The 26,738-nt window shown below is 39.1% G+C and overlaps 1 protein-coding gene across 11 annotated transcripts in view; it reads right to left on the bottom strand.

The window, feature by feature from the left end:
• THRB (thyroid hormone receptor beta) overlaps nt 1-26,738 on the bottom strand; it is a 355,917-nt gene that overhangs the window by 137,369 nt on the left and 191,810 nt on the right. For 2 of the 11 annotated variants that reach the window (XM_019655731.1, XM_019655734.1), the window contains exon 3: nt 19,174-19,289. The exons of the other annotated variants lie outside the window; for them this stretch is intronic. The gene's annotated coding sequence lies outside the window, so the exon portion shown is untranslated. The remainder of the gene's footprint in view (nt 1-19,173; nt 19,290-26,738) is intronic. 11 annotated transcript variants of the gene reach the window in all.

The following is a 26,738-nucleotide window of genomic DNA, read 5'->3' as shown; positions in this document are numbered from 1 at the left end:
AAAAAAAAAAAAAAAGACTTCATAAAACAGTCAATGGAGAGGGGAGAGACAGAGTTTATAGCAGTTGGATAAGTGGACACAGGCAGAGAACAAAGACAATAGAACATAAGAATAATTGGTGCTTCCAGAGAAGAGAAATGTAACAGAAAAGGAATGCAAAGGCATAATATTTGAAACTTTACTGAAATGAAAGAAGACTTAAATCTTCAGATTAAAATGATATGCAATGTTCCAGGAAAAAGATGATAAAGAACGACTGACTACTTGCTATATCCTAGTTATGAGCTTAAAAAATATTTAAAAAACATTTTTTTTAGTCAACTAGGCAGAAAAAGGAAGTTTTCTATATTGGCAATAATTTGGGTCTGCCCAAGATTTCTCTACAAGGACATTCAACCTCAAAGACAACGAGGCAACCATTTTCAAAGTACTGAGGAAAAGTGAGTAGACCCAGACAATATCAATGAGATGTAAAATTCATGCATTCTGAAAGATGAAGGAACTCAGGAAATTAAGGCACCCTTGAGTGATTCTTGAAAAAACAATAACCCAAAACAACGATGACAATGAAATCCGGCCAAGCTGAGATTAGACTAGAGAAGCCAGGGTGAAAAGGCTGTTAGCAAGCACCACAGGTTTACAGATAAAGTATGACTAAACAATTGGCACAGGTAGAATGTATTATAAACCTTGACAAAGTAAAAATCATATAACTAACAGAGGCTGGGAGAATGGGAGGGGATGAGGTAGGGAAAAATGCATTTTTTTAAAAAACCGTGGTTAATGTGGTTAATTCACATTATTTAAAATGGAAACAATAAAAAAAGGAATGATCTCATTTAAAAGAATCTTTCAATATTATAAGGATCTTTTGAAATCTACTATCCTTGGGGTGAAGAAACATTTAACTAAGATGCAGCCATTTCTTCCATTTCCCTTCAGAAAAATTCATGTAAAACTAAACTGAACACTTATTTTAAAGGAGCATTTATAATGTGATGCCATATTTATAAAATTATTCCCATGGACCCATCCTTCCTTTTTCCTTTCCTCCTATTTTGTCCATATTCATAGAAAAATAACCTAGAAAGCCTGTTCTCCAAATGTTAGTACTGGTTATTTCTGGATGGTAGGTAGAACTTGGGGTTATATTTTGATTTATTTCTTATATTTTTTCTGTTATATTTAAATTTTTATAGTAAATGCTATATTCTATTATGTAAATAACATACACATTGATATTTTTATAAAAGCAACATTCTAAAAATAAAAAGAAAATAGAGTAATTTCATACATGCTCTCCCACTGGCATTATTACATGACTCCAGTTGTGAGCAGGCACTGTTGGTCATCCGGGCAGACATAGCCCATGTTCTCAGGGAATTATATCGTGTGTGGCAGTGACTAGACCGTGGGATGAAGACAATATTGACATTTTGCTCCATCCCCAAGGTATTGTCTTAGTCATTTCTCTGTAAGTATGAGATGCTGCCTTCTTCTAATGAATGTTGATGTGAATTAAAGTAATGAAAGCATGCAGTGCAAGTGTGGTGAGATTAAACTCTTAATGATTTACTAATGTTATCTCCAGGAAAGAGCCACAACCATTGCCTCTTAACAAGGGCAGAAGTTCCCACAGTTTATTAAACTGGATGGATATATGTATATATGAATCTAAATATAAGAAATAAGGCAAAAATATAAGAAATATATAAAAATAAGAAAACTATAAGAAATAAAGTAAATGTATATACATACATTTAAATTATTTTTGATTCAAGATAACAACATCAGCTTTTGTATTCCATCTCTGGTTTATTCACCTTGACAAGTAATTTCAGCAGAGATGCCCATTTTATTAGTAAGAAATTAAGTGTAATTAAAAAAATTTTTATATAGACATTAATGATTTATACAAGAATAATTTTGGTCTCTTCTTATTTGGCTTTTTATAAAAAATTATTTTCTCCTAAAACTTTTTTTTGTTGTTTTTTGCAACATCAAATGTATTTGAAAAGGGTGGTATTGACTCAGATTGGGAAATGGGAAAGAAATATTTTTTAAAATGTGATCATATAGATCAGAATTTTATATTTTGGAGACATAAACAGTAACAGACGGTTCTATTGAAAATGGCAAAAGTTTAAAACTGCAAGTCTAAGGCAGTATTGTAGCTTTCTTTTTCAGAATTTGTCTTGCTTCACATCTTTGAAAAACAAACAGGCTGTTAAAAGCATGCATGATGTCCTAGACACTTAATCAGGTTTATTACTGGATGGGGTACAATTTTATTAAACTTTAAACACATTTTAATGAGCGACAGGTACAGTTTGTTCTGCAAAAACTATAATACAAGGAATTATTATTTGACTCACTTTAAAAATGAAATACAAGTGTCAGGTCAGAGATGAGCTGGAAATCCCATGTAATTATCAAAATAACAAGAATGTAAAGGGATCCACAATGCCATTTAATCAAGCGAGGCTGCAGTCTTGGGTGCAAACATTATGAGGATCTATCTATAATGCTATTACTCAGGCTGTCTAGAAATTAGATACCTCCCAAGCCTTCCAGCTGGGGCTTAGTAGAAGCATTGCTAGCATCCATGCAATTCTTACATGGATCTGAAAAGGAAGTGAAGTAGCAACTGATAATGGATCAATTCATCAGGACATGGAGATTTAAGTCAACGTGGTGTCCTGGAGTTTGCACTGGACTGGGATTTGGCTGATGTGAATTCTAGCCTCACCTCTGTACCCAATCAGCAAGGAGCTCTTAGGCAAGTCTTTTCTGCCCTTTGAATCACTTCGTAAATGTAGAGGCTTGACTAGTTTATTCCTAAAGTTCTTCCCTTCTCTAACATCTTTTGATGATTAAAAGCATGAGTTATCTAATCTTGCACAGAAATGTTTAGAATTCTACCTATGTGGGACCCCCGACAAGGTTCATTTGTATGATTCAAGAGTATCAGGAAGGCTCTCTTTTTTTCCCCCCAAAATACCTTCCACCTGAATGCTGTGGTTTAAGACATTTTTCTTTTAGAGATACATATTAAAAACATAGCCCTCCCTAGGCATGTGTGGATAATAACTTCTTACTATTTCCTCTGAGTAAAATTTTTATTGGATATCTTCATTTATTAGTATATTTGAGTGCAGGTTACGACCTGAGTCAGTAAAAAAGCTCTATGTACCAAGGGGATATTCAATCCTGGAGCCAAAAGTGTCATTCTCTCTTTAACAAAATCAAACCATCATTTAAAAAAACAAACCAACAAAAAACAACTAGGGCATTTTATACTTGAACTTGTATGCATGGGGATTACGAAAATATGAAAGAAATCAGAACTTGTTCTTTTTTCCCTATACCACCTCCCAAGATTTGCAGCTCTAGAAAAGGAGGGACAAGACAGTAATGAGGACAAGACTTTGACTTTTCTACAATATCCATTGCTGAGTTTGGCTAAATTTGGAAAGCAAATGGTTGTGAAACTAAGGCTGTGGTGTGAGGTTATTAAAGGGCTTTCGCTAGGGAAAGGGAGGGCTTCTTTGATATCTTTTAAAGAAGCAGTACTCTGAACTTGACTGGGGAGAAACACAATCGTTTCCCAAGTTTTTCCCAGACAGAGGTTTTTCGAAGAGAAGACAATGCAACTGGGCCTTTGAATTGCTAGAAGCTCCCAACGTTACCAGGATTGGTGAAAAAAGAAATTAATAACTTTTGAGTGCAACACGGTGTCCTGCAGATTGCCCACAGCCCCATTTCTCAATCAAGTACACACGGTGTGTCTTAGTGTGTACTATGTGTGCTATGACAACGGCGCTTTTTTCCTTGAGAAAAAAGCTAACTTAATAGCCAGACTACAGGCATGTGGGCTCCAGGGAATTTTGTTTCTCAATATAAAAGGTGAAGGGGAAAACATTTGTCACATGGTAAACGACTCAGAAGAATAAAGCTCTCCAGTGAATGTTTGTATTTTAGCTCAAGGTCCTTAAATAAAGATATACATTCAAATACATAGAAAAATTATAGGGTACTTATGTTCAAAGCACAGCTAATAGAAATATTTACTTTTATATTTCTAGTGGTTTGTAAATATTAGTCTCATGCATGCCGGCGAAAATTTCCTTCTGGTAACGTCCTGCTCACAGATAGAGGGTGAGCAATTACTTGAGCTTAAAGTCTTCAATATTTAGATATCCTCCAGTAATAACTAAATCAGACAGTTAACTCATTGGGATTTTTCAAGGGGTCAGCCGATCATCATCAAGATGCCCAGCAGTCAACAACAACATTCTTTCTTTGCTGTCTTATCCATTTGATCCTAAGTTTTTGGTTTAAAGCTTCTCTCTTTATTTCAAATGAAAGCTATGGGAAGCCCAGGAAGTAAAGCACATTCACCCAGAGAAGCATTTATTAAAGATGGAGGGCTGCAGGGAGGAAGGGAGGCTGGAACCTCACCTGCTCCCCCTTCTGCCTGACTGCGTCAGCAGCTGGGACCTGCTGGGACCTCCTGGGGTTCTCTGCAGGGTGCCTTTGTTCTAGAACTGACCAGAAGCATGTGTACCACCTGAGTGCTTGTTAGAAATGCACAATCTCAGGCCCACCCAAGACCCGCTGAATCAGAATCTGTGTTTTTCACAAGAGCCAGTGAAATTTGCACCTTGAAGTTTGATAAACACTGGCCTGGATGAGTGAGAGATTTCAGAGGGGGAAAGAGAGAGGTCCAGGTCTATACCATCGATTCGCAAATTCAGCTGCCATCGGACTCACCTGGAGGGCTTAATGGAACACAGGCTGCTGGGTCTCCACTTCTACAGTGTCTGATTCTAGAGTGTCGGGGATGGTTCTCCCCAATTTTCATTTCTGACAAGTTTCCAGGTGCTGCTGCTGCTGCTGCTGGTCCAGGGACCACCCTCTGAGAACCATTGGTAAGCATATATGCTATTTTCTCTCTTCTTCTTTACCTCTTCACCTTCTAGCTCCTCCCTTTTGCATTTCCTTTGCCTGCCTGCCCATCTGTTTCTCCCCTCCTCTCTGCTCCCTTTTCCTCCTCTCCCCTCCTCTTCTTTTTCTCATCAATTAGGGGACAACAGGGTGAATATTTAGTTTCCATTGGCTGTAGTTACTCATCTCTCACCTCATTTCAGGCTCTGAGGGTTACAGAGGTGATGCTCCTCAAGCTTGCCCTCAGGTGCTGTCAGTTCTTTAGAGCAGATAAAGCCAGTATGCAAATATCTATAATACAAGGTAGAGGAAGACAAACGCCCTAGGGAAGGTCCACATACACTGCTAAGCAAGTCACAGAAGAGGGTTGAAAAATCTCAATTCCTTCATTTGGTAGAATAAGTTTAGTCTTTCTGAGATGGTTGGGGATCCTGGGCATTTGATAAGGATGCACTGACCTAAACTTTTTGAACATCAGAATAACAAACGAGGCTTAACCATTATCACTGCACTTCCGAGTTGTCTAGAATCAATCTGGATTCTGTATACTTGTTCTACATGCATAAATATAGATAGTACAGAATAGTGGGAGGAATTTTAGTTCTTAGGTTTGTCATTTCCTTTTTATAAAAGTTTAATAAAGGACTCTATGGTTACATGAGGGCACTAGCTACTTTAATTCTAGGTAACTGAGGGTCTACTCCATATCGATCGTGACTTTTCTATGGCAGTCTGAATTATATTAAAAAAATGGGTCGAACAAGTCAGGCACATGATTTGTTATACCATTAGAAGAAGGCGAACTGCTAATATTTGTATGAATTCCTTTTTTTTTATTTAATTGGACATATTTTGCATTGTATCTCTGAATATATTTTTGACAGACTGTAGTACAATCTACATGTAATGCAACATAGGGAGGGACACAGTCCATAGCTGGTGCAGATGGAGGGGGTCCTCGGGAGGAGGAGAGCTTCTTACGCAGTCCTCCTCTGCCAGTGACACTTAGCTGCCCACTGGGGAATACACTGGTATGGAGCTGAAGCATTGACTTTCATTTTCCTTCTCCCACTGGGTGCCCATGTTCCAGCTCCACCAAGGGTCACACACCAGACCCAACACAACCTTCTAGAATAAAGTGTAAAGTACAAGACTGGCCAGGTGTGTCTTTGTCATCACAGTTAAAAGGCTGTCGAGTCAATGCCTTTAGCAAAATGGCAAAAGGCACAGTTAGAAGCAAACTTCTTGCTGGGCTGTAATCTGCTGGTTAGATTCCTCTCTCCCTGCCAGAATGAGTGTTGGCCTCTGAGAGATATCCAAGAAGATATGCTTCCGCTAAGCCAGTGCTCAAATAGGCCTGATTCTAGGGAGGCCCAGAATAGCAAGGTCTGAGCTCCGCCCAGCAGGGAAATAAAGGGGCACCAGCAAAATGTAAGATGATCCCCAAGAGATAAGTCGGGAGCACAAACAAAATGCAAATGGTAGAGGGGCAGATACTAAGAAGGGTCCATGGGACCCAAGCTAAATCAGCAAGAGAATGAAAGGAGAGGGATGGTGGAACCACAGGAAGAAGGTGCTTTGACTTCCCACCCGTTACACCGCCCATGTAAACTCTGAAGAAGCCAGAGCATTCCACTGGCCAACGGACAACCCTCGAAGTCAAAAGAGAAAATGGAAATTATTTTTAAGTGGGGTGCGGCTGAGTTACGGTTTAGAGGAAGGCATGGCATAACAAAACCTGTTTATATTCTATTAGCTAAAATTAACATTGAGCAGATATCATTGTTGAAGATATCTTTTCAAAAGGTTATGAAAAGAAATGAGGGATATCCAACATACGCATCGAGCACAGGGCCCTGGGTACCTTTCATTTTCTAACTTGAAGCACTGGAGAGAACTGATTTGTACTTAAAATCATTGCTGATCACAGCATAGCAGGCAACACGTCTCAGGCAGTCAGAGACAAATTTACTAGTTGTTTTTTCTTAAAAGGGAGTCCATTCTTTTATTCTCTTTGGAATTAAGGCCAAGAGCCTGAGGCTTCATCTCTGTTGCAAAGAGATGGGTGGGAGTTAAGAGTTGGTAAGGGTATTAGCACAACTCTGCTTTTGTGGCCTGGATCTAATAAGACTGGAAGCAAATGAAGAGGGCGTGTTCATGCCAACGTCCCATCCTCCTCGGCCCAACTAAAATCATCTCCGAGAAGCCCAGGAGTGCAGGGTGCCCCACTGGCGAACAGGACAATAATATTTGATGTTGCACATCTTTTGTGACTAAAGGAACAATCTCTAGCCTTTATGATTTTATTTCAAACATCAGCCTTATTTTAAAGCCTCTTTTCGCTTTAAAGGTTCAGCATCTTCTTATTAAATTAAATTTTATATACCCCAAAGCACCTCTACCAATTGCTAACACATACCAGGGTATTCAATGCATTTGTTAAAGGAACGAATTGATGATTTATAGTTTTAATTACACTTGACTTCTATGACAATAATTTCTTTCTTTGATTTATTCTTAGGGAGAGTCTTTGCTCAAAGGTGGTATTATAGAAATTCTGTAATTCTTTTTTGGGGGTGCCTGGCAAAACTGTAAGTAAAAGTTTCATTATTTAAGATACAATGCAGTACAAAGAAACAACTAATTATACAATTAAAATCCCACCAATCTATTTTAGAATGAACAATATCAGTAACTAGGTAAGAAAATAATGGCAAGTTGAAAAGGCTATTAGCTGAGATGAATTTCTCGTGACTTTATGGGTACATTTACTGTCATAAGCAGTGGCAGAAGACGAAAAGACTTAACAGAAAATAAAGGCATTATAATAATTGGAATTGCTTGTTGTTGGATGTCAGTTACTTTACACCAGAGAGCCACAGATTTTATAAGTGTTTCATGCTATGAATTGGGCTGGTGGTAGGCAGTGTGGTACAGTGGACAATATAGGGTCAGACAGACCTGGATTCCAACCCCCACTTTGCCACTCACTGTAGTATAAACTTAGTTATTTAACCTTTTTGAATTCAATTTTGTCAATTAAAGTGGGAGTGGGGGCAGTCCTGAAAAGTTTGTAAGATGGGTAACATTTATTGTATAGTGTCTTACAGATATTAAACACTCACTAAGTGAGAGCTATTATTATTTTGGTGGTCAAGGGGTTGTCGTGTTTAGGTGATGCCTACTTACTAATAATTGAGTGCTATTATGTTTGGATGGATAGGATTGTGGGCTATTTCAAACTTTACTAGACACTGTGGCTGTTCAGTGCCTGCCGGATTTTGTCTTGTCTTCTGAAAAAGATTGCCAATGATTTGATGTGCTGATATGCTGCCTTGCTCTTAGTCAGAGAGAAAGTTTTTCCCTGGCAAAGAATGCTGCTCATTTAATCACACTTTCATCAAAACCAAACCCATATGAGTCAATGGAAGAGAAAAAAACTAACTTTCTTTCTGGAAGAATTAGGCCACGATTACACTAGCTTCTTTTTGCCATCACATTTCATCCAGCTGTAGTCATATTTTGTTGTGACCATAAATATCAATCTAGTTCCTTGGTGGCTAAGCAGTTTCTTTTTAAAACCTCATTGAGTTATTTTATTATTTCCACTGAATTATTTTACTGTGTTCATGGTTTTTTTTTCCCCCTATAAAAGTTCATTGACCTCTCTCTTATTTTTGACCATCTGGATCCAAAATAGCAAAGAAAATTAAATATTCGGTCTTTAAAAAATAACCATCAGTACCAAACACTTATTTGTGTTGACTCAGTTTCAGATGATTCAATAGATGACATCATCATCTGGAACTCCCTTATCCAAATTCTGTTTATAACTGAAGGTCAGTGGGAAGCACTCACATATACATGTATTTATTTTTTCATAGAAAGAATGTAACAGGTTGCTCTGAATTGAACACCACACACACACACACACACACACACACACACACACACACACACACACACACTCTCTCTCTCTCACACATGCAAACACACAAACACACCCCATAACTCAACTCTCTATATCCATGAGCACTCAACGTTAATTTTAGGATTTGTTTGCATGGGTTGTTAACTTGCCAATCTTTCAGTTTTAAATAAATACCGAGCACCTACAATGTTTCAGACACTTTGGAGTACTTAGGCTACATCAGTGACCCAAACAGACATCCCTGTCTCCTGAGGCTTACATTCTAGCAGGTAACCATTTGGAAATCTCTTCAATGACACTCAAATATAGCGGTTCTCAACCTGTGGGTCGTGACCCCTTTGGGGGTCAAACGACCCTTTCACAGGGGTCGCCTAAGACTATCAGAAAACAAAAAGATATTTACATTACGATTCATAACAGTAGCAAAATTACAGTTATAGAGTAGCAACGAAAATAATTTTATGGTTGGGGGTCACCACAACATGAGGAACTGTTTTAAGGGGTCGCAGCATTAGGAAGGTTGAGAATTGCTGTTCAAATAGAATATATCATGAATTAATACATCTCATCACCACAGAGCAATGGTTATAATTGAAGAATTAGAAGAAATTAAATATATGATCAGAGGCCAAACACACACTCCGTGCATCATCATTCTCCACCCTGTGCCTGTCCGTGATGGAGTGCACCCTGCTTCACAGCAAAATGAAAAGAAAAGAGCAACACTATATGTATATATGTGCAAATTCCTAATTTGTAATTTCAAAATCAAAAAAGTGTCTGAAAACTGGAAACGTTTTCATAACTTATTTGGTGGTAAATGCTGACCTGATTTCATATGGGTGTTCTATATGATTGAATCTATATAACTGAATCAGCGTTTACTGATTCAAGTGTGAATATTTGTATGTTTCAATGCAGAAATATTGATGTGTTTGAATGGCACTGGATGTTCCTTCAGATGCCACAATATTACCTCCATAATTTTCTAGAATCCCCTTCCCCCCACCCCCCAAAAAAATCTAAATTCTGAGACATGTATGGCAAGGATTTTGGATAAGGGACTGTGGACCTCTGTGTATGTATCTTTGTAAGTTTGCCAACCATATTTTCTTGAAAAGATCTATCTTTTCTTCCTGATATTGTCTTTCTGCTTTTGGGGGTATTAAAATATTCTTTCTTTTATGTGATGATAGCAGATATTAAATGTTGGTTTGTTCTGTTTTCAAATATCTTTATTTGGCAAAATAGAAAGCTTGGCAGTCCTCTATTTCTTTTTGAAAATGCTGTTCATCTGTGCAATGTGAAATTCAGGGTGATGGTGACCCAGTCTTGCAAGTCTAGTTACTCATATTCCACCCTCAACCCATCTGCCCTATTATGTAATTACTATAGTTCTTTAAATTGACCCACTTAAAAAAACCCCTGAAATAAACTTCTTTACAAAGGAAATATATTATATCACCACCGTAAGTGGAAAACCAGTATCATCTGCCAGAAACAGGAGGTCACTGAAAAGTGAATATTGTAGAAACAAAAGAATATCTCTTGGGCCACCTAAAACCACCTGGGGATCTAGCACATTCTATCAAAATGGGTTAGATATAAAGCATTTTATGTTTCTTTCCATGGGACTGTTAACCTTCATTTCTCCCAAGATCCTTTAATTTCCTTTTGCTCTAACTTGTAAGGGTAAATCACCAAACGCCTTCCAAGTATTTCCCATGTCCCACAGTGATAATCAAAACACATCACGGTTTTGCTTCTCCACTTGGGTGGTTGTGGTTATACTTTGATCTCAACTACTCCAGGGTAGCCTTGGATTTCTTTCCCCTTGCAAGGGTCTAGAGCTCAATGCTTCTCAAACTTGAATATGTACTTGAATCCCCTGATCACCTTGTTGAAATGCAGACTTTGATTCAGCAGGTCTGGGGTGGAGTCTGAGATTCACATTTCTGACAAGCTCCCAGGTGGTGCTGATGCTGCTGGTCTCAGGACCACACTTTGAGTAGCAATGGTGTCTGGCAATGAGTGTCAGGACTGACTGGAGGGGTGGGATGGACTAGATGATCTGTGGGGCTTTTCTCTGTTCTTCTTTGCCCTATAATTTCAAAAGCGTGTTTTCCTAAGAGTAATTGGGAGAGTACAGCCTTAAGTTATTTTTATTTCCATTCAGTAATTGCGTCTGTGGCAAGTTGACTTTTCCCAATCTCTAATTCTCTGCATCTGATGGTACTTACACAGGCCTAATGGTATATACTATATTGAACTACTGTTTATAATAGACTTAGATTATAGAACAATCAGAGCAAAAAACAAAGGGATAAGCAATGAAGGTTAACTGGAAAAGCAAGTTAGTGTTAATTATTTTTAAGTCCCTATAGATTCATTTGTGTTCTTTCTTTGTGGGTGATATTCATAAATAATATTATCTAACTTAAAAAAACTATTCAAGAAATCAGGAGTGAACGTATGCATAAATAACTTGTAAAGCCTTTGCAATGGCCAGTTTTTATGACTTCCATTCTTTCTCCCCATTTTCCTTTCTGTCTTTTCCAACTTGTCTATTTTTCTTTTATTATTATCATAATCAAAAGCTTTACATCCTAGTTTTGACATACAAAGCAGTTGAAATTCACAATGTACTTGGCTAGAGAAAGTGAAGCAAAGATTCTTCATACTTAGTTTACTGAAAAAAATACCACACTGCTGCTTTCCCAGTTAGTAGTTACTGGTTAACTAAAATTTAAGAATCACTGAGCCTAACAGAAAATTGTACTGCCAGGAAAGGTTTCACTCAAATATCTTATATTGTTCAATTTTCTATTTATTTTTCTCTGAGAGGTCTGTATATTCTTTGTTTGACCAGGTTTATAGTTATAAAATGTATAATATATAAACACTAAATATATGTGTATATATATATGTGTGTGTATATATATATTAGAATTTGGGCAACAATCTATTTTTCTTTATTTCTCCATCTATTTATCAATTGAAAAGAAAGTGAGAAAGAGCAACCAAGCAAGTAAGCTTAGGCTCTGGATTCACACTGTAAGTCTTCCACTTGGTAGTGGAGTAACTACAGTCTTTTTGAGGCTTCCTTTACTCATCTGTAAAAAGAAATAACTAGAGTACATACCTTTCTGTGGTGAATTAAATGATGTAATTCTTACAAAGCATTTAACGCACAGCCCAGTTCACTGAGTTCAATAAAACTATTATTCTTCTAATACCTCATGGAACAGATGCTATTGTTCTTCCAATATGCTCTGGGGTTTTCTTCTGAGAAAAATTTGTGTCCTTGTTTGTAGAATCATTGCTTAGATTTGGGGAACAACTGGGTTTTTACGGGACAGAGTTGATTTTTTAAAATTTATTTTCTCAACTTATAGTAAATAATAGTGTAACTTTAGGCAATTCGCTTAACCTCTTTTGGTCTAATTTAATTTTCCACCTATAAAGTGAAGGCATTAGACTAGATGATCTATAATAAGAAATATATTTTGTGTGGTGATATCCCCTCACATAGCCGAAAAAAAAAGTTTCAAGAATAGTTAACCTTTCTATGAGACCTATTATAACAGCATCTATTCTAAACTATTATTTTTCATTAAAAAAGACTGGATATGACCCACTTAATTCATTGCATGCTCACTTTTGTTACTATTTGCAGTTTGAAAACCCTGGACCCGATGATCTCTGTGCTTCTGCTTCTGCCAGCAGGAACAATCTCCAATTCCAGAAGGTTGTGTTTAGAACTCTTTCGAGGACTAAAGTGGCCTTCAGCTCTCATATTGTCGAACCTGAAGTTTAGTACCAGCTTTATTTTCAATTCAGCTCACTCTGTTTTTCTGCTCTCACATAATGTCCTGTTTATTGATTTGTAAACCAAGACTCAGGGAGTCTAAGTGATATGCTCTTATCAGAGAATGTGAAATCTTCCCAGGCCTCGTCCTCTGCTTTCCCCAGCAAACCACTTGGTTCTGGGCTGGTACTCTACTCCTCCAAATATTTTTGAAACAGGAAGTTTGCATCTTGGATTTCAACAAACATAAATGTTTGTTTGGCAAAGGAATATATAAAGCAACATGTAGCAGTCATTTTAAATTCACACAAGGATAAATAAAATATTACAGTCTTGGAACAACTAGAAATTCATGCAAACATGTTTAAAAAATGCACTGGCAGTTTGCCCAAAGCATTAATAATCACTTCTAAATTTATGAAACTTTTAAAGTTGAACACCAACTGGTCTCACCGTAATCTATTAACAAAGACGCCGAAATGAATAATCTCTGAGGCCATTTCTCTCTCTTTTTAAGAATCTTCCATTTTGAAAGGCCAGCCTAGATTTAGGTACCTTTGCTGCTCTTCTGTCTGCTGCAGAAACTTTATTGTCTGATAGTTTCTCTTATGAGGGGGAAGAAGTCAAGGAAAATGAAATTGCCAATGATGCTAAGAGCGTTGTTTTAGTGACATCATCATATTAAAATTCTTTTTGGCCGGCCACATTTCTATCTCTTATTTGGCTCTGACCTGAGCAGGATGGAAATGTGTGTTTTTATTTGGGTTTCTGAGGGCAACCTAACTCTGTGGCTGACTATTGTGGGCTTCTTTTGTGCCATGTTCTTTGGGCTTTAGGAACTGCCTTGGAAGAAGGCAATCAAAGGCAGTGGCTCTCATCTTTGATGTGCAGCCGAATCACCTCGGGACTTTAAAACACAATTTCAAAGATCAGACCCTTTGAGATTCTGATTCAGTAGGTCCCACTGCACCCCCTGCAATGCTCCACATTTGGAAAATGCTCTCTCCAGATCTAATGTACACCAGAGGCTGAATAGCGACCGGACTTAGACTCATCAATGGACTTTGTACTCACCCCTAAACTGCCACTTCCCCCAAAACTGAAATGTTCAGGGACTGCAAGAGAAGAAAGGAGTCTGGGAATCCTCTCTATATTCTTCTATGTCTTTTATTAACCAACGTTTCAAGCTCTTGTAGACAGTCTTCTGAATTAAGCCACTCTCACACTATGGACAAATTCAACTGTCTTTGTTGTATATGACTTCACTAAGTAGTACTGTTTTGGGCAGTTTGTAAACCATTCTCCCAAATGTTGCCAGTTAGTGTATAATAATTGATATTCACATTATACAATTGGTTGATGAATGAACTTTTAGGTAATTCTTCTGAAAGCTTTTATCATTAGCTCTAAATGACAAAGTCAATTATTCATTCATTTATTTATTCACTTATCCTTTATTAAAGAGTGAATTCATTCACCAGACATTTATTAAGCACTTACAATAGTGCAGTGACTGAGAGGCTGAGTTCCAGTCAAGATGGCGCCCTTGCATTTGTTACTGAAGATAACATTTTCGTAAAAGAAGACTCCCCAAATTGTATAAGCCTTAAGCCCTACAAAACCTGAGTGCGCCTTCATCCTCTAGCTATAAAACAGTGATTACTTTAAAAAAAATAGTGCAGTGATTAACAGCCCAAGTTCAAAGCCAGCTCCATAATTTCTCAACTTTTTGCCCTTGAGCAAACTAACTTCATAAATCTCGGTTTTCTTATCTATAAACAGGAATGATAATGGAACCAACCACATTGACGGTGGTGTAAGGAAATGAACTTAAAAACACTTAGCATAGTACCTAGGACATGGCAACCATGCAGTAAATGTTCGCCATTATTATTATCATAATGTGTAAGGCACTGGGCTAAGCTCTGAGGATACCGAGATGCATAAGATTAGATGATTTAGAGCAACGGTTCTCAACCTGTGGGTCGCGACCCCTTTGGGGGTTGAATGACCCTTTCATAGGGGTTGCCTAAGACCATCGGAAAACAAAAAGATANATTCATAACAGTAGCAAAATTACAGTTATAGAGTAGCAACAAAAATAATTTTATGGTTGGGGGTCACCACAACATGAGGAACTGTATTAAGGGGTCGCAGCATTAGGAAGGTTGAGAACCGCTGATTTAGAGTATAGAGGAAAGGAGTCAAATACCTATTAATACATGAAGTCAATGTGCTGGGAATAACTGGGTGGATCCAATATCTGTTGTAGATGGGCTAGGGAGGGAGTGTAATATGTGCTTAGAGACGCCTGAATGATTCATTGTTGGAGTAAAGTTCTGAAGAAAGGTTAGTTGTGAATGACATGAGATAATTTACCTAGAGTAAAAGTAATTTTGCATTACATTGACCACTGAGGTTACAAGCTTTTTAGCATTGTTTAAATGTTCATAAAGTTATGCCTTGTTATGGGCTGAAGGTTTGTTTCTCTCCAAAATGCATATCATGAAGCTCTAGCCCTGGGTCCTTCCTGATGGGAGTAGCATCTTTATAAGAAGAGGAAGACAGAGAAATCACACTCTCTCCGAGTGTATGCACCAAGGAAAGGCCATGTGAGTACAAAACGAGAAGAAAGCCATCTGCAAACCTGACAGAGGGCCCTCACTTGACATTGAATCTGCCAGCACCTTGATGTTGGACTTCCCAGCTTTCATAACTATGGGAAGTAAATGTTGGTTGTTTAGGCCACCCAATCCATGGTATTTTGATATAGCAACCTGAGCTCACTAAGACGTGCCTCTTTTCATTTACCAGCCTTTATCAGCCATGCAGGGTTTACCAACATGCTTTTATAAAATATTAATATCTAAATAAAGCATTAGTTTTTAAATACTCATTTTCAATGGGGTTCAAGAAGATACCTATAGATGCAAAGAAAGAAAGAAATCCCAGACTTCTCCATTTTTTTTTTTTCACTGCCTAACCCTGCCGCCATCACTAGCTGAGAGGGAAGAAAGGAATTTTGTGGGCAGCCAACTTAATGCATACGGTTTACTATTTCAGCCTCAACTATTAGGTTCCCCTCTAAACATCTCAAAAATCTGCATTTGGACAAATGGCTAGATCTTTTGTGGACAGAGCCAAATAATGTACTCTTAGCCTGCGATCACTCACTTCAAGCTCCATGCATTTCACTAGCAGCTTTGTTTACTCATGTTGAAACCGGATGGTGTGACTAGAGGAAAAAGAAATTTCCTATGGAAATGAAATTTCCTCATCATGACATCTCTCCTCCCATATAAACACCATTCTTTAGACCTTCCTTTACCTTTCTGTCTTTGGTAAGCAGTCATATTTGTATGAAGAAGAGCATATTCTACATTTCCCACCACTAGCCAGAGTGGGATGGGGTGCAGAACCAGAAGGAACACAAGAATGGGATGTAAACGGCCTTTCTTACTTTCAACTTCAGTGTGCCCCTGTTGATTAAGAAGTTGAAGATCAAGTTTGACAGAAGTTAAAGCTGGGTAAATGCCTATGAATAATAGTCAACATTCATGAGATATAGGCACTCAGGCAACTCTTCAAAGGCCCTGCAGCTTTGGTGGAAATCCAGGCTCTTCTTAAGAGTTTCTGGAATATCCAGTATAACCTGAAGATACGATGTGGGGCGTGTGTGTGTGGTGGGGGGACCTTGCTTAGCTTCCTCCCATCTGGTGCCCTTGGTTTAGCCCCCTTCTCCTTTATTCAGATCTAAGTCCTGCATACTCGCCATACAAATGAGACTCACAGGGCTACAAGGATTTGAAGACCTCCCTAACCCTCAACCCTTTCCTCTGCAGTGGGTCTGGACTGGTAGAAAACAGAAAAGAACCTAGCAATTTAACTATGTCACAGCTTTTTCATGTGTATTATCTTACTTGATGCTCATATCCATTCTATGAGCAACGTAGGCCAAGGGTGGTTTTCCTAGAAGTAGAAAATCAGTTGTAGGGAGGCATAACTTCTCCTAGACCACAGTCTACTGATTTGTAGGTAAACTGAGGGTCATCAGGGGTACTGCTACCCTTTTGAATATTCTTCCAGCTCTGCCTGATCCATTTGCGCCAGATAAGAAAACTTTCAGTGGGAGAGATATCCCAGTTTTCTTCTGCAGTCTTCCAGAATGCCCATCTTTCTCTTGATGGCCTTTAAATATTTTCTGGATAGTGGGGAACATGAAAGTTTGAAGGCAGAACACCTGCAGTGGCCCCTTTGAAGTTCAACTTGATGTTGCATTGTAGGAAAACAATTAAAATCTAGTCCCCTGGACTGATGACATCCTGTCCACTTTCTGCTGTCCCCTGATAAATCCCCATGCTACTTTGGCATGAGCTTAAAATGGAAACATCAGTAGGCAAAGACCAAGAGGAGAAAGGAACATTTACTCCTAGAACTAATGAAAAGTGCCAAGCACAGACTTTCCTGTGCACTTATCTTGGATTTTCTCGTATATGTATGGCTTTCACAAAAGCTGCAGCTCTGAAGCTGTCCTGAATAGGATTCGGATTTGGTACATTAATAGCTTGTGGTATCAGGAAACCGATGCACCATTTCCTTCAGGTTTTTCAGATCATCTTCTAGTTTGTCCCACATCTAGAAAACAAGTTTTCACCCAAGTGGCCAGAGCAAAACGAGTTGTGGTCCTAGGTAATAAAGGAAGGCTAGGGGAGGGCCAGGAGATAGATGGCGAACATCAGTGGCTTGAAACTCAGAGTAGACTCAGCTCCTGGTCCCAACAAGCAATGAGACATGATTGGCAGTTGTGGAGGCAGGCTTTCTAAATCAACATCGTGAGTTTTCTTTTCCACCGCCTGCATCTGAAATATCTACATTCCTTACTACCTGGAAAACAGGCCAACCAACCCTCTTTTGTTATCAGCTGAGAGCCGGACTTGAAAGCACAGTTCTAAAACTAGAGTCTGTGGGATTCCATCTACCTTCTGGGTGTGTGGCAGCAATTTTTTTTTTAACCCCTTGTTATTTTTTTGGCTGAGGCATTCTTCCATTAATAGACTTAATACCTGTTTATTCCACTGCTATTAAAAAGTCTTCTGAAAGCTGCCAAAGGACACTTTTACTGTGTTCCTAGCAATGAATAGTCCTGCCTTTTCCTACCGATATAAGCGAGCCTGTGATTGACTGCCAAACTTAAAATTCCCGGGCTGAATCAAGCACACTAAAGCAGTGTTTTTCAAACTATGGGTCCCAACCCATTAGTGGGCTGTGGAATCAATTTAGTGGGTCTCAAGAAGCACCTTTTAAGAAATGAAACAAAAGAGACTGCAAAGCCTCAGAGTTCATTGCATTTCCTAAGAGTAAGGATTGTTTGGTGGAACTTTTGAGCTTGCAGACACACACACCACTTGTCGGCTCAATGGTTATGTAAAATGTATTTCTTACTGTGGACTGGGGTCATCAATTTGAAAGCCACGGCACCAAAGCAATGCCAGAAACACTGAAAGAAGTGACTTGCTTAAGGAAATAGAGCCCTTCTGATTTCTGACTGTCGTCCAGAGTGCTGGCTAAGAAAAGGGAGGGGGACGAGGAGGCTCACAGAAAATGGACGAGAGCCCGGGATGGGGTTTCAAGCCAGAGGCTTGCTGGCCAAATGGGAGGGTTGGCAAGTGGACAAACAAGGGCTTTATTACTGCTGCTTATTCGTTGCATGTAGACGAAGGAGTTTTTAAAGAAATCCAGCACATAGGATTGAAAGCACCAACATCTCCTGGTATGCAACTTCATGTTGAGAGACATATTTCATAAACTCCATGGGTAACAATTTGCACAAAGTGCTAAATGCTTAGTAAATGCAAACAAAAGTTTAAGTGTGCTTGAGATGCATGTTCTATTAGGTTGAAACATAAAACATTGCCACGATCTGGTCACTTGAACCTACAAAAATTGCAATTTTTATATGGTTCTGCCTTCAAAGAGTCTGCTCTCCAATTCTTCTTCAGGTAAAACAGCCAGTGTGTTGGTTGGTGTATAATCATCTTTCTAGGTATCCACCTATCAATCTTGGGGAGTGAAGTGGGGAGGATTAAAATAGAGGTTTACCTTTCAGAAATGAAGCAAAACTTAAACTGTCACTTGGCTATTTATTACAGCTGCACTTAAAAGAATCTTAATTATCTTCAGGAGCTTATTTCTTGGTTGGCGGGTATTAAATGCAGCTTAGGCTAAAACATCTATAATAAAAAGGCTGTCAAATTTTTTATTTATGAAATCCCCCTAAAATATTTTTAAATACTGACACTGAAATCAGTTTCCTTACTTATTGACATGACTGGAAAATCCTTTTCTCTTAAAAAAATTAATAAAAGAAATATATATATTAATACATATATATGTAAAAAACTCAGAGTATTGGGCTTTTCCCTACCATGCTGACAAATCTGAAATCTCTGCAGCTTTACCTACTGATTCCCCCGTCCCCAGCAAGTACCTCGGCTTCTGATGTCTTTCATAAACAACTTCCTTATTTTCCAAGGCGATGTTTAACTTCTCCTTTCCTGAGTTTTAACTGTGGCAGACAGCATTTATTCTTCCAGATATTATTTCCTAGTAGAAAAGAAATGAACTAAGTTGTGCTTCCTTTTTATTCCCTCAGCCGCCCAGAAACGTGTCTGCAAAGGCAACAGTTTTCCATAATGTCTGAGCTGAAAAAAAGTGAGCCAAGAAAAACCCCAAAACACTGGCAGAAAGAAAAATATCTGATGCTTAGTTATGGTTACTTATTTTTTCTTTTTTGTAAGATATGAAGGAGGATAAAGAAATCTTCCAGGAAGTGTGCTAAGTTACTTTAATTAAATGCAATGCATGTGTCTTTCTTGATGGGCCATGCGATTCTCAGAGTATTGTTTGTCATGTCCTGGACCCTTCTGAAATGTCTGAAGTGACACAAGAGCCATCTTGTAAACAAAATGTTCTTTCAAGTCAGCATCACATCCTAGGCATGTTCACTGTAAATATCAAAAACTATATTCAAAAACATTTTGAAACAAAAAAGATTATGAATCAAAACTCCTTCTTACATATACTCAAAGGATTTTAGTCATTAAAGGTGTGATTTTCTGACAGCTTAATTCAATTCCTGCTCTAAGAGACACGATGCACAATTAAGTGATTAAAATATCCTAATTAATCAGAAATTGAGAAAAAACTCTTTCTGACAAGAGGAGCCTGATTTTTCTAGCAATTGTTGATCCTGGGCTGCTGTTCAAATCAGTGACAGCAGGAGAATTGCACAGTAATGACTAACCTTGAAACCTTTTATTCGGACATCCCAAAGCTGTTATCTGGCCCTAGAGGCTGACATTTTTCTATACTCTCAGGCATGAAATAAAAGATCCTAAAATGGTTCTTGAAAAATTTCTGACTGTAAAAAAGTGGCCTAAGTTACCCAATCTGTCATAAATTTCCACAGTGAAGAGGGGTGGTTCAGGCAGATCAACTTTAAACTATACCTACTCTTTAGTGCTCACCGGGACTGTGTAAGGACAGGAGAATGTACGTAGAACATATGGAAAAGTACGGAAGACAATATAACAACACCCAAGGACATGCTGTCTCAATTGCTTAAATCTTATCATTTTGCCATATTGTTGAATGTAGTGCTTATGTCCCATGCACATTTTTGAAATTCTGTGTACTGTAAAGGCATAGTAATCTATTCTTTTACTCATTCAACTTTAGAGAAAAGAAGGCCAGATTAACTCAGTTCTCTGAAATTGAATTTAGGGGCAGGGTATCATTTCCTGAGCATGGCAATGCCATATTCCCAAAGGCCATCTGGAAGGCTGAACTGAAATCAGCAGTGTCCGGGCTATGACCAGCGCAGCAGAGGCCACTGTGAAGGCTGAAGCACCAAGTGCAGCGTGGACTAACTATTGGCTACCCACCTTACCCAGACTCTTCCCACCCCTGCTGTGGTCTGAAAATGCCAGATATTTGCTTTCCCCGTGTGGTGGATTGTTTTCACAACAGGCTACAAGAAGTCCTCGCATCCTACACGTCTTTGGTGATGAGACTTTCCCACTCTTTTTATCAAGAGATGGACCTGATTTCCCACTCTCTAAATTGAGGTGACTCTGTGGCTTGCTTGGATCAACAGAGTGCCTCAGTGACACTGTGTGGCTTCTAAGAGGACACGTTCGGAGGCCTTGTAGCTTCCACTTTCACGTTCTTTTGGAAGTCGGCCATCTTGTAGGAAGTCATACTACCCTGAAGCGGCCATCTGGTGAGGAAACCCAAGCTGGCCACACGGAGAGGCCATGTGAAGGAAGAGAGATGGCTGGGCAGCCACCAGGTAGTGTGGCCGTCCGAGCTGAGGTGAAAGACATGTGGGTGAGAAGTTATCTTGGATGTTGCAGCCTCAGCAGAGACCATGTAGAGCAGAAATAGCTGAGCCCAGTCCAGACTACAGACGCAAGAGAAGGAAGAGTTGTTGAGAGCCACTGAGTCTGGGGGTGGTTTGTTATACATCCCTGGTTAACTGCAACACCCAGCCTCTCTCACAGCTGATGTAGGAGCATGTTTGGCCACTGAGATATAAGAGGAAGTTGGCGAGGAGTAGCATGAGGGAGTGTTCCTGGAAGAGGTGGGGTGTCTTCCTGTAATGAAGGCACATGGGAGGAGAAACTGCTTCTCTCACAGGCTTTGGATGCAGTTGTGCAAGCACATGATGCCTAGAAATGTGACACCTTGTGACTCTGAGGGTACAAGCCTGGGGATGAAAGGCAACATGGGGAGAATGGCAGAGCAACAAGATGGAGGGCATCTTGATCTTGTTGTGCCACAGAATTAAACAATTCTAAAAGCAACTACCTCTGGAGTTCTTGCTTTGTGAAATAACACACCTTTAAATCATTTTTGGACTGGAATTCTGTAACTTTCAGTCAAATAATGCAAATGAATGCTATTGATAAGTCACCTCAGTGAATAGAGAGGAAACTTCCCCTTAACACTAGCTGTGTGCAGCTTTCGAATAACAAACTGGCTCTCAGCGGGTCATCCAAGGTGCTAAAAGAAACAGGATAGAGATGTCCACACTTAGATGTAAGAAGATAAATTACCTGTGAATTCAATAAAATCCCTATTGGCTTTCTGAAATGCCATGTCCAAAAAAATGTCCCTGTAACTATGACACCAACTCAAATTTCTCACATAATCTAATTTTAAATGTCACCTTAGGTCTGAAAACTTACCACCTTGGTTTCTGGAAACCCAATTTAAATGATAAAGAAAGGTGATATTCTTTATAGGAGGTCAAACATGGGCACACCATTTTATTACTAAAACCAGCTCAAGATAAGAGAAAGGAATTTGAACATATATGAGAAATATTTTGAAAAGCAAAATAATTCACATCAATGGGTGATGTGTGACAGCCCTAACCACAATTATGTATGCTTAGAAGATGCAAATGTAAGTTTGGGGGGGGCATATTTTATCACACAATAGATATATAATTACTGTACATACAATAGCAGGCAGTTAAATAGCTACAAGTGTGTGCACTGAGGTTATCGATTAGCATACAACTTCCTCACCTGGTAATAAGTTGAGTGATTAGATGGTGCTTTTTATTGTCACATAGCATTTAAGTATAAAGAACTTAAGTATGAAGACTTATATAAGTATATAAGACTTAAGTATAAAGAAAAGTTGTGTTCAGAAGTTAAGCTTTCCATTTAAGATAATTACTATGCCATGAATTTTGTACTTAAAAATTTTAGTTCGGTAAGTTTGCTTAGTATAACAGCACTGAATGGCTATTTCGTACTTATGTATTTAACTGAAATTTGTTAGCCTTCCTCATTTTCTTTGACCCACATGGATAAATTATACAATGAAGTGGGCAAATATCACTACATGGAGTGGTATGAAGCCAGCCTGGGGTTCCTGAGGTTGGGCCCCATGCCTAGACCTACTGTGTGTCCTTGGGTCTGCCCCTGAATTTCTCCAGCTGTTAGGTTTCCCACCTGTAAAAGGAAGGGATTTATCCAGTGCTGTCCACTGTGATGATGGCAGTATTCTGTATCTGCGCTGTCCAATATGGTAGCCATTAGCTACATGTGGCTATTGAGCACTTGAAATGTGGCTAGTATGACTGAGGAACTGAATATTTAAATTTTATTTTATTGTATTAATTTATGTTTCAATTAAATAGCCACCTGTGGCTAGTGGCTGCAGTATTAGACAGTGCAGATAGATGATCCAGGTTCCCTTCTTATCTAAATGTTATTTACTCCTACCCCAACTTTCTACTTAGTATTCTCTTTTCTACATTCACCTTTCCAACTCCACTGTCTTTTCATTTCACTTAGAATTAAAGGTCCGATATGCCTCCGTTGCCATTCCAACTTAGAGTCAAGAGCTTAGAATTAAACTGCAGCATTAACTCAATTCTTGAAATGAGAAAAGGACCATATCTTAAGAGCCTCTTTGACATTCCATGAGAGCCCAGTTGGAGAATCAGGAGTTATTTGGATGGAATGAGATCTGACATGTATCGCGTCAAAAGGCAGTGTTGATATGGCTTCCAATTTTAGGATAATGTCAGCTTCGGTTAGAAGATTTACTGTCCAAAACTTCTGCTAATAAATATGGCCACATTGTTAGCTAGGGCAATTCTATGCCAAACATTGTCTACTGTAATTACGTGCTGTGATGCCTACCACGTGCCAAGGCCTAAAACTAAGTTCTGAGTCTGGAAATATGAGTAAGTTTCCCTCCTCTTCTAGGAAGAGCCCAGGTCTGACAGAGGAGCCTGGCCAGAGGCCCAATATTTATAACACGCTGTGACATATCCTAGAATCAGTGTGCGAACCATGTGCTGTAAAAATAGAGAGAGAGCAAATCCTCATCTTCCTGGGAGGTTTCAGAAAGGAGGTATGTGAAGGTGAGCAGGAATTTAGTAACGTGTCAAGAACAGAGGAGGGCATTTCTGACAGAGGAGCATGGCTCCTTCAGGAATGTCAGTTGAATAGAGCTAGCCATAAGATTTAAGTTTCTGAGGAAAAAGCAAAGAGACATTAGCGCTGATTTTGCCACCTCTCACTAGAGTCCTTTAGCTAAAGGATTTCTCAAACGGGTGAAATGATTGAAACTTTGGGTTCTTAGTCTTTCTTTCTTTCAAGGGGTCACTGGCACTACCTTGACAAATGACAGGAGACCCTACGCCTTCCAATCCCACTCAGAGCCCCCTTTTAGACATAGTAAAGGAAATTCTAAGGCATATCAGAGAGAAAAAGTCTTTGAAAGGTGCAGAGTGCAAGGTAGAATCCATGGGTTAGAGAGGAGGCAAAGAATTAGAAAGTTGTATAAACAGCAAGTATTATCATCTGGGGCATTGATTTTCCAATCAAAATAGAACCATTTTTCATCACCAGAATGACTGAGTCTGGAATATGAACCTCACTTCTGAGAGTCCAGTGCTAAGATCTGTGACACAGGGACATTCCGTGTAAAAGAAGGGTTTGCTTTCCTGCATTACCTTTTCCTACAGTGAAGTCATTGGGGCAGGTGGGATATTGGAGTTTGCCTCTCTGGCGAGTTGGAAAGAAACTTCTGCATTATTGGGATCATGCATTTAATTGCAACACCTAATTGCTTATAGGAGCAGTTACCCTGCCCCGTCCCTCCTGTTTAGAAATTTATAGGCTAAAAGGAGGATGATGACACAGATATGGTATTAAGGCCCTATAAACAAATACAAACTCATTATTGGAATATACAATAAATATTTGTTTTATGTGAAAGCCACAGACCAGGGTAAATGTGGGTGGAGTGCCGGCACATTCGGCTTGAGGCAGTTAAATGCTGCTGCAGTGCCCTGGTGCTTCTCCTCACCTGCTGTTCATCAACACCTGTAAGAGATCTCCAAGCTCCTTCCCTCTGTTTTAGACAGTTGATCACAGATGTTGCTTCATATTAGAATCATCTGGGGAGCTTTAAAAAACTCTGGGTGCCCAGGTCACTAGCTCTAAGGATGGAGCCAGCTGTCAATATTTTTTTTAAACTCTTCAAGTGATTCCAATATCAGCAAAGTTTAAGAACCTCTCCTTTAAATTTCAGAGCAGTGGTTCCTAATTTTGTAGTTAAAAATACAGATTCCCGGGCTCCACTCCAGACCCACTGGATCACTACCATCTCTAGGAGAGGCTCTTGACCATTACTTTATAAAAAACTTCAGAGCCAGTCTGATGCCCACCCTTAGTTGAAAATTTCTAAAGCACTGAATTTAGATTTCTTTGATGTGCACATGACATGTGAGGTGGACTCAAATAAAAAAAAAATTGAGGTCCATTAAAAGACTATGTTGAGGGCCGGCCGAGTGGCGCATTGGTTAAGAGCTGGCTTGGGACGCCAGAGGGCCCCGGTTCGAATCCCACATATGAGGGCCAATGACACTGCCCTCTACAGCTAAGATGCTGAACAACAGCTCGACCTGGAGCTGGGCTGCTGCGAGTTGCCAGCCATGGTGTAGGCTGCAGCCCCTGCTGCAGTGGGTTGCCATGGGCTACCGTGTGTAGGTAGCAGCCAGCGTGAGCAGCTCTCAAGCCACCGTGAGCAGCTGTCCAGAAGCCAGTGACTGATCTGCCTCCCCCAGGGAAGAGTGCAATGATGGTGCCAACTTGGGCCAGTGAAGCAACGTCCTCCACAACTAGACCGAAGAACAAAAGGACAGCAACTTGTCTGTTCCCCTTCCCCCAATTCCCCAGTAAAAAAAAAAAAAAGACTATGTTGAGGACATTTACTTGCTTTTGAGGACATCTTTTTTCTTTCATTTTTTTTTTTGGTTTTAACTTTTTATTAAAGTGTAGCACACTTATACACACACACACACACACACAGAATGTAAGTGTACAGACTGTGTAACGAGCACCCAGATTTCTAACACCTCTTCTTTTAAAAGTTTTACTTGTTCCCATTATCAAATTGCAATAAAGTTTGCCTACTTAGATGTAAATAACTATTGAGAGATAATTAAGAAGCCAATAGTATTTTGAGGACAACTGGCCTGATATATCTTGTATTGCTCCTGTTTGTGGTTACTTAAACCAAGGAAGAAGAAAATGGGAAAGAAATATTATCCTGGATTTCCATATATTGTTAGTTATCGGGTGTAACTTTCTAACACTCTACATTAACCCCAAGCTTTGTAACAGCTCTGCAAGAATTATTATCATCTTTCTTTAACAGATGAAAAAATGGAGCCTTAGAGAGAAAGTGAGTTGCCAAGGCTTGGCTTTCGGTCCCTGGTACACGGAAGGCCTTTGTTCCCTCCACACTGCACACTGTCTCACATTTGTAACCAACTGAGCGTTTAATCTTCTATAAACATCAACATGAAAAATGGTCTCTAGGGATTCACACCACGAAATTCTGATTATGGATTGTAACTAATTTGGATGTTTCTTTAAAACTCCATTCCAAAATTACTTTATGAACTGTAATTCTCAAATCACACAGGTGAGTTTTTAGTTAATGTGTGTGTGTGTGTGTATGTGTGTTTTCTGATTCAAAAAGCAATTCATGATCATTGTAGAATAAGACAAACACAGAAGAAGAAACTAAGACTCGTGCATTACACCTAAGGGTTCTTTAAAAATAAGAAGGACCTTCAAGAGCCCAGCTTTCCTGGAGGAAGCAAGGGTTGGTTACTTGATCTTTGGATGCCTTTTAAGAGATTTGATGTGAATAACTTATTTCTAAGTATTTCTAAGTGTTTTGGAGTTGGTACAGACCTCGTGCTCCATTCATACAGTGTGCAAACAGTTGGAAAGGCCCAATAACTATCTCATCTCAGGTTTTTACAGATTACCAGGGTAACTACTTTTCCCCACAACTAAAAAAAAGTTCGTATGATCAAAGAAACTCTTTCTTCTTTTTTTCTACTTGCTAATAGTATTGGCTGAAATTATGGTATTTAGAAATTTATCATCAGTACATCTAAATTCTTAACAGAGATTCCAGGGAGTCTTGAGGTTTTGGGGTGTGTCTTTT

Source organism: Hipposideros armiger, unplaced genomic scaffold (genome assembly GCF_001890085.2).
Source record: "Hipposideros armiger isolate ML-2016 unplaced genomic scaffold, ASM189008v1 scaffold_245, whole genome shotgun sequence".
Classification (NCBI taxonomy): domain Eukaryota; kingdom Metazoa; phylum Chordata; class Mammalia; order Chiroptera; family Hipposideridae; genus Hipposideros; species Hipposideros armiger.
This window is presented reverse-complemented; position numbering and strand designations above follow the sequence as displayed.